We start from the raw sequence: 13,349 nt of genomic DNA, 5'->3' as shown, positions 1-13,349 counted from the left end.
TCCTAAAAAGCCTTTAAGCCCACTGGTCTGCTTGTGAGTTTCTCACCCACCCTGATTTCCAAAACCGAATATTAAATATAAACAGAAAAACAGGGCCATTATAATACAAGTGGAACAGCAGCATGACAGTTCTACAGTTGTGTTAGGGAGGGAAGATGGACAATGACTCCTCTGCAGCAATCATGATATTAAGAACTTCCTCGACTTCTCTCAACTAGGCCTGTTACTCTTGACCAGTTTAATTCTTTGGGTGGAGGGAAAAGATGAACTTCTGCTGGGATGGGGGGCGGGAACAGGGGGAGTTATCCTGCCCTTTTCCATCAATCAATATTCTCCGTAGCCCAGAAAGGCAGATTTGAGCATTCTGGATTCATAGATAAGGCCAGAAGGAACCATTGTGACCATCAAGCCTGACCTCCTGTATAACACAGGACATAGGACTTCCTTGAATTATTTGAACTAAAGCATCTTTTCTTTTTTTTTTTTTTTGGGGGGGGGTTGGCGGCAGCGGGGAGAAGAATAAATAGTCTGGATTTAAAAAAAAAAAAGTTTCCAGTGATGGATTACCAATCACAGCTGTTGGTAAATTGTTCCAATGGTTCATTATCCTCACCTGTTAAAAATTCACACCTTATTTCCCATCTGAATTTGTCTAGCTTCAGTTCCAGCCATTGGGTCTTGTTATACCTTTGTCACTGTAGAGCCCTGTTATCCAATTTCTATTCCCTGTGTAGGTATTCATGAACTGTGATCAAGTCACCCCTCAACCTTTTCTTTGATAAACTAAATAGATAAACTCAAGGAGCTCAAATCACTATAAGGCAGGTTTTCCAACCCTATAATCATTTGTGTAGCTCTTCTTTGAACATTCTCCAATTTAGCAACATCCTTCTTTAATTCTTGGCAGCAGAACCGGACACAGTATTCCAGCAGCGGTGGTACCAGCAACAAATACAGAGGTAATATAGCCTACTTACTTTGACTGAAAATTCCTCTCATTATACATCCAAGAACAGCTTCATGCTGGGAGTTCATATTCAGCTGATTATCTGCCACGACCCTATGTCCTTTTCAGTCACCGATTTCCATCCTGTAAGCATGGCCTGCATTTTTAGTTTCTAGATGCATACTTTAGATTTGGTCATATTAAAGAACATTGTTTGTTTGCACCCAGTTTACCAAGCAATCCAGATCACTGTGCACCACTGACCTGTCCTCTTCATTATTTATCACTCTCTGATCGTTGAGTCATCTACAAATATTAGCAGTGATGATTTTAGGATTTCTTACAGGTCATTAACATTTTTATCAAATAGGAACTGATTCTTGGCCCTATGCTACAGGGACCACACTGGAAAACACCTGCTTGATGATGGTTCCCTGTTCAGTTACCTATAAAATGGCTTAAAAACTGACTGACTGATACCAAGTCACAGGAGTCAGCAAACAGAGCTGTAAACAGGGGAGTTTGAGTGGGAGTTTGAATGGGGAGTTTGTATTGTGGTGCTTGTTTGGGGTTTGTTTTTGCTGTGGATGGTGGTGTTTTGGTGTGGTTTGTGTTTCCCAGATTAACAGGATTTAGGTGGGAAGGCTGTGACAGATACAGAGGCAGCAGTGGGAGTGACTCATGTCGTGGAAGACACAATGAAGATGACTGGATGTGGAAGCTGCGGTATGTACATGATCCTGGAGGGGGCACCTGGTAAGAGTTTTGTCTGAATGAAATGCCATCTGATAGAGCTGATGGAGGAAAAGATCCGAGGTTTGGAGATGCAGGTGGAAAGTCTGGTTGAGTTTAGGAAGGGGTTTGAGCAGATTATGGAGCAAAGACATGAGGTATCTGAAGGGAAAAGCTCAGACTTGCAGATGGAAGCAGGACTGGGGAATTCTGAGGGGAGACTGGGTGAGGAAAGTGGTCAGTGGAAGCATGTGACTAAAAGAACTAGGCAGAGGAAAAGACGGGCTAGTGAAGGAGAAACAGAGCTCAAGAACAGGTTTTCAGAGTTGGAAAATGAAGAAGTGTCTCAGCAGGTAGTCACTGAAGGTGGAAGGGCAAGGAAGAAGAGAAGATCAGCAGGTCCTATAGGAAAAGGGGAAGAGTCAATGGAGACTACACCAAATATGAGCCCCAGGAGGATACAGGATGGGCTGAAGAGGATTACAAGGGAGAATAGGAATGGAAAGAACTTGCAGCCAGAGGGAACAGGCTGGAGAATAGCACCGTCACCAGGAAAAGGCAGGTCTATGTGATCGGGTACTCTTTACTGAGAAGAATAGACAGGCCTGTAACCAGAGCTGATCCAGAGAATAGAAGGGTGTGCTGTCTTCCAGGTGCTAAGATACGGGATGTAGACCTGAGGTTGAAAAGGATCCTAAAGGGAGCGAGAAAGAATCCCCTAATTCTCCTTCATGTGGGAACAAATGATATTGCTAGATTCTCCCTGGAAAGTATTAAGGGAGACTACGCTAGGCTGGGGAAGACGCTTAAGGAAATAGAGACTCAGGTGATCTTTAGTGGGATTCTGCCTGTTCCTAGAGAAGGGCAACAAAGGTGTGACAAGATTATGACTATCAACAGATGGCTTAGGCAGTAGTGCTATAAGGAGGACTTTGGGATGTATGGCCACTGGGAAGCATTCATGGACAGAGGACAGTTCTCTCGGGATGGACTTCATCTGAGTAGGGAAGGAAACAGACTTCTAGGAGGAGGGCTGGCACAACTGATTAAGAGAGCTTTAAACTAGGAATTTGGGGGAGATGTCCAAGTAATCTCCACGCCAGATTTTAGCATTGAGAGGGAAGAAAACGAAGTAAGAAAGGATACAGCCGTGGGTAGGAGAATGTATATAAGGAGGAAGGGCAGTGTGGATACCAGTCTAACAGGTTATACTGGCTGTAGAATGACCGTGCCTAATTGGGTAAAGAATGTGAGCGAGGCCAAACAGCAAAAATTAAGATGTTTGTACACCAGTGCGAGGAGCCTAGGTAACAAAATGGAGGAACTAGAGCTACTGTGCAGGAAGTGAAACCAGATATTATAGGGATAACAGAAACATGGTGGAATAGTAGACATGACTGGACTACAGGTATTGAATGGTATGTGCTGTTTAGGAAAGACAGAAATAAAGGTAAAGGTGGAGAAGTAGCATTTTATATCAATGAGGAGGTAGAATGTAAAGAAATAAGAAGCTATGGAATGGATAAGACAGAGTCCGTCTGGGCAAAAATCACATTGGGGAAGAAAACTTCTAGAGCTTCCCCTGGGATAGTGCTTGGGGAGTGCTATAGACCACCGGGATCTAATTTGGTTATGGATAGAGCCATTTTTAATGTTTTTAATAAAGTAAATACTAATGGAAACTGTGTGATCATGGGAGACTTTATCTTCCCAGATATAGACTGGAGGACGAGTGCTAGTAATAATAATAGGGCTCAGATTTTCCTAGATGCGATAGCTGATGGATTCCTTGATCAAGTAGTTGCTGAACTGACTAGAGGGGATGCCATTTTAGCTTTGGTTTTGGTGAGTAGTGAGGACCTCATAGAAGAAATGGTTGTAGGGGATAATCTTGATTCAAGTGATCATGAGCTAATTCAGTTCAAACTGAACGGAAGGATTAACAAAAATAAATCTGCAACTAGGGTTTTTGATTTCAAAAGGGCTGACTTTCAAAAATTAAGGAAATTAGTTAGGGAAGTGGATTGGATGGAAGAACTTATGGATCTAAAGGTAGAGGAGGCCTGGGATTACTTTAAATCAAAGCTGCAGAAGCTATCGGAAGCCTGTATCCCAAGAAAGGGGAAAAAATTCATAGGCAGGAGTTGTAGACCAAACTGGATGAGCAAGCATCTCAGAGAGGTGATTAAGAAAAAGCAGAAAGCATGCAGGGAGTGGAAGATGGGAGGGATCAGCAAGGAAAGCTACCTTATTGAGGTCAGAACATGTAGGGATAAAGTGAGACAGGCTAAAAGTCAAGTAGAGTTGGACCTTGCAAAGGGAATTAAAACCAATAGTAAAAGGTTCTATAGCCATATAAATAAGAAAAAGAAAAAAGAAGTGGGACCGCTAAACACTGAGGATGGAGTAGAGGTCAAGGATAATCTAGGCATGGCCCAATATCTAAACAGGTACTTTGCCTCAGTCTTTAATAAGGCTAAAGAGGATCTTAGGGATAATGGCAGGAAGACAAATGGGAATGAGGATATGGAGGTAGATATTACTATATCTGAGGTAGAAGCGAAATTCGAACAGTTTAATGGGACTAAATTGGGGAGCCCAGATAATCTTCATCCAAGAATATTAAAGGAATTGGCACCCGAAATTGCAAGCCCATTAGCAAGAATTTTTAATGAATCTGTAAACTCAGAGGTTGTACCATATGATTGGAGAATTGCTAATATAGTTCCTATTTTTAAGAAAGGGAAAAAAAGTGATCCGGGTAACTACAGGCCTGTTAGTTTGACATCTGTAGTATGCAAAATCTTGGAAAAAATTTTGAAGGAGAAAGTAGTTAAGGACATTGAGGTCAATGGTAAATGGGACAAAATACAACATGGTTTTACAAAAGGTAGATCCTGCCAAACCGACCTGATCTCCTTCTTTGAGAAAGTAACAGATTTTCTAGACAAAGGAAACGCAGTGGATCTAATTTACCTAGATTTTAGTAAGGCATTTGTTACGGTACCACATGGGGAATTATTAGTTAAATTGGAAAAGATGGGGATCAATATGAAGATTGAAAGGTGGATAAGGAACTGGTTAAAGGGGAGACTACAACGGGTCCTACTGAAAGGTGAACTGTCAGGCTGGAGGGAGGTTACCAGTGGATTTCCTCAGGAATCAGTTTTGGGACCAATCTTTTTATTACTGACCTCGACACAAAAAGTGGGAGTATGCTAATAAAGTTTGCGGATGATACAAAGATGGGAGGTATTGCCAATTTAGAGAAGGACCAGGATATCATACAGGAGGATCTGGATGACCTTGTAAACTGGAGTAATAGTAATAGGATGAAATTTAATAGTGATAAGTGTAAGGTTATGCATTTAGGGATTAATAAGAATTTTAGTTATAAGCTGGGGACGCATCAATTAGAAGTAACGGAGAAGGAGAAGGATCTTAGAATCATAGAATATCAGGGTTGGAAGGGACCCCAGAAGGTCATCTAGTCCAACCCCCTGCTTGAAGCAGGACCAATTCCCAGTTAAATCATCCCAGCCAGGGCTTTGTCAAGCCTGACCTTAAAAACCTCTAAGGAAGGAGATTCTACCACCTCCCTAGGTAACGCATTCCAGTGTTTCACCACCCTCTTAGTGAAAAAGTTTTTCCTAATATCCAATCTAAACCTCCCCCACTGCAACTTGAGACCATTACTCCTCATTTTCTGTCATCTGCTACCATTGAGAACAGTCTCGAGCCATCCTCTTTGGAACCCCCTTTCAGGTAGTTGAAAGCAGCTATCAAATCCCCCCTCATTCTTCTCTTCTGCAGGCTAAACAATCCCAGCTCCCTCAGCCTCTCCTCATAAGTCATGTGTTCTAGACCCCTAATCATTTTTGTTGCCCTTCGCTGGACTCTCTCCAATTTATCCACATCCTTCTTGTAGCGTGGGGCCCAAAACTGGACACAGTACTCCAGATGAGGCCTCACCAATGTCGAATAGAGGGGAACGATCACGTCCCTCGATCTGCTGGCAATGCCCCTACTTATACATCCCAAAATGCCATTGGCCTTCTTGGCAACAAGGGCACACTGCTGACTCATATCCAGCTTCTCGTCCACTGTCACCCCTAGGTCCTTTTCCGCAGAACTGCTGCATTGCCATTCGGTCCCTAGTCTGTAGCGGTGCATTGGATTCTTCCATCCTAAGTGCAGGACCCTGCACTTATCCTTATTGAACCTCATCAGATTTCTTTTGGCCCAATCCTCCAATTTGTCTAGGTCCTTCTGTATCCTATCCCTCCCCTCCAGCGTATCTACCACTCCTCCCAGTTTAGTATCATCCGCAAATTTGCTGAGAGTGCAATCCACACCATCCTCCAGATCATTTATGAAGATATTGAACAAAACCGGCCCCAGGACCGACCCTTGGGGCACTCCACTTGATACTGGCTGCCAACTAGACATGGAGCCATTGATCACTACCCGTTGAGCCCGACAATCTAGCCAGCTTTCTACCCACCTTATAATGCATTCATCCAGCCCATACTTCCTTAACTTGCTGACAAGAATACTGTGGGAGACCGTGTCAAAAGCTTTGCTAAAGTCAAGAAACAATACATCCACTGCTTTCCCTTCATCCACAGAACCAGTAATCTCATCATAAAAGGCGATTAGATTTGTCAGGCATGACCTTCCCTTGGTGAATCCATGCTGGCTGTTTCTGATCACTTTCCTCTCATGCAAGTGCATCAGGATTGATTCTTTGAGGACCTGCTCCATGATTTTTCCAGGGACTGAGGTGAGGCTGACTGGCCTGTAGTTCCCAGGATCCTCCTTCTTCCCTTTTTTAAAGATTGGCACTACATTAGCCTTTTTCCAGTCATCCGGGACTTCCCCGGTTCGCCACGAGTTTTCAAAGATAATGGCCAATGGCTCTGCAATCACAGCCGCCAATTCCTTCAGCACTCTCGGATGCAACTCGTCCGGCCCCATGGACTTGTGCACGTCCAGCTTTTTTAAATAGTCCCTAACCACCTCTATCTCCACAGAGGGCTGGCCATCTCTTCCCCATTTTGTGATGCCCAATCTTGGAGTATTGGTTGATCATAGGATGACTATGAGCTGCCAATGTGATATGGCTGTGAAAAAAGCTAATGCTGTCTTGGGATGCATCAGGCGAGGTATTTCCAGTAGAGATAAGGAGGTTTTAGTACCGTTATACAAGGCATTGGTGAGACCTCACCTGGAATACTGTGTGCAGTTCTGGTCTCCCATGTTTAAGAAGGATGAATTCAAACTGGAACAGGTACAGAGAAGGGCTACTAGGATGATCCGAGGAATGGAAAACTTGTCTTATGAAAGGAGACTCAAGGAGCTTGGCTTGTTTAACCTAACTAAAAGAAGGTTGAGGGGAGATATGATTGCTCTCTATAAATATATCAGAGGGATAAATACCAGAGAGGGAGAGGAATTATTTAAGCTCAGTACCAATGTGGACACAAGAACAAATGGATATAAACTGGCCATCGGGAAGTTTAGACTTGAAATTAGATGAAGGTTTCTAACCATCAGAAGAGTGAAGTTTTGGAATAGCCTTCCAAGGGAAGCAGTGCGGGCAAAAGATCTATCTGGCTTTAAGATGAAACTCGATAAGTTTATGGAGGAGATGGTATGATGGGATAACATGATTTTGGTAATTAAATATTCACGGTAAATAGGCCTCATGGCCTGTGATGGGATGTTAGATGGGGTGGGATGTGAGTTACCCAGTGTGGAAGTATAACATTGTATAAGTATAGCTTTGTATAAGGGGACATGCTGGATACATTGTATATGAGAGGGCATGCCAAAACATGTTACAAAGTATCTGAGGGAGCACATGTAGGGACAGTTAGCTTTTGATTGGAGAAGCAATTAAGATAGAGCCAGCACGTCTAAGAAGCAGGCATCAGAATGGAAGGTGTGAAGGGCAATTAGTTAAGTTAACTGGAAGCTGTTAAAGGAGATTGTTAAGTGTGGCAGGTAATTGAAGATACGTGACTGGTCTCAGGGATCTCGAAGGGTGGTGACTAAAATCTTTTTTCTTCTTTTGTCTGTAACTTCTCTGTAACTTGTTCTCCAAAACCTGTATAAATTAAGAGACACAAGCCCCACTCGGTGGGCTCACTTCTAAATGTATTAGCAGAGCAGCTTTGCTAATAAAACAGAGTGGTCTGATAAATTGTGAGTCTGAGACAAACTTTGACAATTTGGAGGTCCCACCAAGATGGCAAGTGGCTTCACTGAGGCTGTGTGATCCCTGACTGCCTTGCAGGACGATCGTGGCAGCCAGCGCTTGGACGCTTAGTCCAAGCGATCCTCCACAAGACAGAAAGGTACACAGCAGCAGCGCAGTCTACGCCATTGAACTTGTTGGTTTCCACTCTGTTCGGGTAGGGGTCCTTGGATCCAGCTTCTGGAATCGGACATCTCAGGTAATTATTATTTTTGTGCTTTAACCGGTTTGAGGACTGTCTTGTCTTTGTGTCTATCCGTCTTCCCCGTGGTGTGTCTGTGAATCTGGGAGCCATCTCTATCCGGAGACTGGCTGACCAATGGATCCCCACCCCCACGGTCTGAATAAGTGGAATCTGCACAGCTACAGCCGCACCATGCCTTGGGTATAACCCCTGGTGTGAAAGCAAGGGCAGTTGAGGCAGTAGCCTGTGGGCTCCTTTCTGTGTGTTGCACCAGGTACCGCTCTGCTGAGCCCGAATTTCCTTCTTGTGTGAGTGCTGTGTGAAGTCCTCCTGGATGGGTAATCAGAAGCCTAAGGTAGAACAGTTCCCTAAGGGAACTCCAGCTTATTTTATGTATTTTAGGAGGGGTCCGGACTCTTGTAGGTTTCTTGAAAAATGATCCAAATTAGCTCTAGAGAACCCCAAATTACAGTGGCCACTGTTAGGTTCTTGGGACAAGGATCGAGTGGGTGCTTTAAAAAGCAAACTCGTCCTCCCAAAAACCAAATTGGAGAGAGGAGAAGTAGACTGCTTCATGCAGTGGTGGGAAGAGGCAAATCGTAGATGGACTGAGTCAAAACTCACCTCTCTTAAAAATTCTATCAAAAAACTAACAGTTCAACTGGATGCAGTCTCTCCCACCACTAGTCCGAGCGCTCCCCTTTGCCCAGTCCTGTGCAATGATCCGGATCAAACCCGACCCCCACCATACTCCCGCGCAAATAAGAAATCAGAAAAGGAAAAATCTTCAGTGACTACAGATAATGAAAGTGAAGAAGATACCCTCATTAGCCTCGCAGCTCTGCAAAATATTATGAAGAAGAAATCCAAAGCAGACTGCAAAGATTCTCTTGACGTCTCTTCTTGGAAAAGGTAACCTGATGGGAGGTTAATGAGAGACTCTGATCAAACTGTTGTGGCACCCTTACGAGCCCTTAAGATGGGAGAAAGTGAGTCCATATGGGATTATAAGCCCTGGACTCGTACGGAACTTTTATCTATAGTTAAAAGTTTTCCCAAACCACAGGAAAACTCTGTCAAATTTGCTGAGGAGTTTCTGTTAATCTGTGAAACCTATGAACTCTCTGAGACAGATCTCCTCCAACTGTGTAAATTGTTAGCTCCTGCCAGTTATTATGAAAAATGGTTGGCTGCCGCAGACTGGCCAGCTGAGGCACACCAATCAGCCATAAAAGTACTGGCCCAGATTCGGCATACAGAGACCGGTGTATGGCTCTTTGGAAGCACCTGCATCAAGCCATTCCCAAAGTGTGTTCTCCTAAAACAAACTGGACAGCAATACGTTGCTGTAAGCAAGGGCAAGGAGAAAGCCCAGGCGACTATAGGTCCCGGCTGATATTTTCCTACAACATTCAGGAATACAAGAGCCTGATGTAAATGGGCAGGGGGCCTTGGCACATGCATTTGTTGATGGTCTTCTCCCTGCCACAGGCAGCATGTTAAAACGAATAAGTGTGGGATGGGAGACTGAAACCATGGACAAATTGCTGGCAGTAGCAGAGCATTGCCACCGCACTTTAAAAGGAAAGGAGGAACAGTCCTCCCAAAAGTTAATGGCTCTGCAGATACAGCATTATTCAGGACTAAGCAGACCACACCGGGGACAGGGACGGGGTTGCGCAAGGGGGCGGGGGGCTGGATTAACTGGGGTTTGTAACTACTGTAAACAGCCTGGACACTGGAAAAAAAGAGTGTCCAAGACGACCTAATAATTGTATGGGAAATCAAGTGAACCCCCCGCTGGTTCCTCCAGCTGATCCCCAACCCTATTTTTCACCCCAACAATGACGGGATGCTGGGGAACCTCACGAAGTTTTAGCTCCCTTATTACCTCTGTCCCCTACTGGAGAATGTGTCCTGACTGTAAATGATCTCTCTCTCTCCCTTTCCTTGTTGATACTGGAGCTTCTCTTTCTACAATCCGCACCACTAACTTGCCTGAGGTTCCCCGATCTGGAAAATCTGTGTCTGCTATTGGCATTACAGGGATCCCTACTTCTTTTCCCCTCCCAAACCTTTGTCTGTTCAGGTTGGTCCCCTCTCTGAGGAGCATGCATTCCTCCTCTCTGATTCCACCCCTGCAAACCTTCTGGGACGGGACTTGCTATGCAAACTTGGCTGTTCTATTTACTGCTCACCTCTCCTCTGCTCGCCTCACTAGGTATGAACTTTTGCTGCTTTCAGCCTCACATATCACTATTAAACGCTGCTCCGGGTTAAACCCTGCTACCCTCCTTCCTTTACCTAGTGATGGTGAACCCCATGACTGCCTTGCAACTGTCTCCGCTATCACTGTCCCGCGCCCCGACCTTTCAGATGTACCTCTCCCTAACTGTGACCTGGTATTATTCACTGATGGTTCCTGTTATAGAAATGACCAAGGCCACCTTCTTGCAGGGTACGCTGTGGTCTCTCTCTCTGAGACCATAGAAGCTGCGCCCTTACCCTCTGTGACCTCTGCCCAGGTGGCTGAACTGATTGCTCTAACCCGTGCCTGCTTTCTAGCCGAGGGGCTCTCTGCTACTATTTTTACTGATTCTCGGTATGCCTTTGGGGTTGTGCATGACTTTGGCACCCACTGGCAGGCTCGAGGTTTTCTTACCTCTACTGGTACCCCTATCAAGAATGGCCCCTACATTGCCGCCCTCCTGTATGCAGTTTTACTACCATCTGCCTTGGCAATTGTTAAGTGTACTGGCCACTCAGCGGCAGACACCGAGGTGGCAAAAGGTAATGCACTTGCTGATGCTACTGCAAAACATGCCGCTACTATAAAACCTTCACCAGAAGCGTTTCTTGGTCCCCTCTCTGTCTCTGTAACGCCACCATCCCTGTCTCATCTCGCTCAGCTCCAGGATTCTGCCCCAGAAACAGAGAGAGACTCCTGGAGTGCTTTGGGTTGCTCTTTGCATTCTGATTCCCTTTGGCAATCGCCCACCGGTACCTTTGTAGCCCCCCTCTCACTCTACCCGTCTCTAGCCGCCCTGCTACATGGTGTTTCGCATGTCGGCAAGGAGGGGATGGTCTCTGCTATGAGTAAGGCGGGGTGGTGGGCTCCCCATTTCAGCTCCTTTGCAACCCGCCACTGTGCCGCTTGTGTTACTTGTCAAAGCCACAATGTAGGCAAATCTGTAAAAGTAACACAAGGGTTCCGGGGTTTGCCTCAAGCACCTTTCCTACACTGGCAACTTGATTTTGTACAAATGCCAAAGTGTCAGAAATATGAATTCATTTTAGTTATGACGTGCCCCGACGCCACGGTAAAGAGCATCGCAGCAAAAGCCCTCCACGACGTAACGCAAAAGCGGATCGGTAGAGCCCCGTCCAGCCAAGACACCGCCAGCTTCCTGAGCGGTTCCCTGGACGGCGAATTCGGCCGAGATGGGGGCGACATCGCTTCGCTGTGGTCCCGCGCCCGCAACGCCACGCGCCGCCTGGGGAAACGCATCGGCTGCCGCTGGGAGTGGTGTGAGGAGCGCCAGGAGCTGGGTGTCCTGGTGCCACAGATCGGGTCCGAGGGCAACACCATCGTCACCCCGAGTGCCAGGGGCCTGCTGGAAAGGACCCTGAAGGCAGCCACCCACTCGCTGTACGTAGAAGCCCTGAAGCGCAAGCCGGACCAGGGAAAAGCCTTCGAACTGACCAGCAAGTGGGACGCCAGCAACCACTTCCTCGCCGGGGGCGGCTTCACCCGCTTCGCCGACTGGCGGTTCATCCACCGCGCCCGGCTCAACTGCGTCCCGCTCAACGGAGCCGTCCGCCACGGGAACCGAGACAAGCGTTGCAGGAAGTGCGGCTACTCCAACGAGACCCTGCCCCACGTCCTGTGCAGCTGCAAGCCCCACTCCAGAGCCTGGCAGCTGCGCCACAACGCCATCCAGAACCGCCTGGTGAAAGCCATCTCACCTAGCCTGGGGGAGGTCGCCGTGAACTGCGCCATCTCCGGTACCGACAGCCCGCTACGACCCGACGTGGTCGTCACCAACGAAACCCAGAAAAAGATCATCCTCGTCGACATTACGGTCCCTTTCGAGAACAGGACCCCGGCCTTCCGAGAAGCTCGAGCTCGGAAACTGGAAAAATACGCCCCTCTGGCCGACACCCTGAGAGCGAAGGGCTACGAGGTGCAGCTGGACGCCCTGATTGTCAGAGCCCTGGGCGCTTGGGACCCCTGCAACGAGCGTGTGCTGCGGACCTGCGGGATCGGTAGACGCTACGCACGACTCATGCGGCGCCTCATGGTCTCGGACACCATCCGATGGTCCAGGGACATCTATATCGAGCACATCACCGGCCACCGACAGTACCAGGAGGAGTGAGCCGGTACGACACTGTGCACACACTGTGGGAAAGAGACTGAGAGGCCTTCCCCATCGGACCGTATGAACTGGAACCGTAAACCCGCTGAACATTAAACCCCACCATATGAGGGTAGACCCATCCCCACCCCCGTATTCACTCACTATACCCAGCATACCGAACGTAGCTGTTGTGTGGATAACTTACCCCATATCTCGATGTCTGTACTCTGACCGGTTAAACTTTTCCCCCAGTCGGGGAATTTGCAGATTATTATGTGATCCTTGCTCCACCAGCTCCTAAATCGCATTTTGCACCCCTCGATAATCTGTACCTTATCCCCTGACGACCAGAAACTCCTATGCTTGAACTCTGTACCGTTCCTTATTTCAACATTATCTCAAATAAAATTATTATGTCTGTTTTCGGGTTGGATTGAAGCCTTTCCCTGTCGCAAAGCTGATTCATTGTCCGTTGCAAAATGTCTGTTAAACCACATTATCCCTACCAAGGGAATTCCTGCCACTTTGTCTAGTGACCGGGGAACACATTTTACTGGAAAAATAGTTCAACATCTAAACCAGGTATTACATGTCACCCACCTGTTGCACTGCCCTTACCATCCACAGAGTGCAGGGGCAGCTGAAAGGCGAAATGGTGTGCTTAAAAATAAGCTGGCAAAAATCTGTAGTTCCACAGGGTTAAACTGGCCAGCTGCTTTACCACTGGCCCTTATGGAAATTCGGTCATCCCCATCCCAGAGACACAAATTGAGTCCATTTGAAATCATCATGGGACGCCCTATGCGAACAATGGCTACCATTACCCCAGCCCCAGACCTAAACCTAACTCACAGCACGCTCCTCCAG

At 46.6% G+C, this 13,349-nt stretch overlaps 1 protein-coding gene across 3 annotated transcripts in view; it reads right to left on the bottom strand.

Moving 5' to 3' along the window:
• SLC45A4 (solute carrier family 45 member 4) overlaps window positions 1–13,349 on the bottom strand; it is a 114,497-nt gene that overhangs the window by 58,960 nt on the left and 42,188 nt on the right. The window contains exon 2 of one of the 3 annotated variants that reach the window (XM_073330014.1): window positions 978–1,090. The exons of the other annotated variants lie outside the window; for them this stretch is intronic. The gene's annotated coding sequence lies outside the window, so the exon portion shown is untranslated. The remainder of the gene's footprint in view (window positions 1–977; window positions 1,091–13,349) is intronic. 3 annotated transcript variants of the gene reach the window in all.

The sequence above is a fragment of the Lepidochelys kempii genome, chromosome 2, assembly GCF_965140265.1.
Source record: "Lepidochelys kempii isolate rLepKem1 chromosome 2, rLepKem1.hap2, whole genome shotgun sequence".
Taxonomy (NCBI): Eukaryota; Metazoa; Chordata; order Testudines; family Cheloniidae; genus Lepidochelys; species Lepidochelys kempii.
The sequence above is the reverse complement of the archived record's forward strand: the minus strand, read 5'-3'. Positions and strand labels throughout refer to the sequence as shown.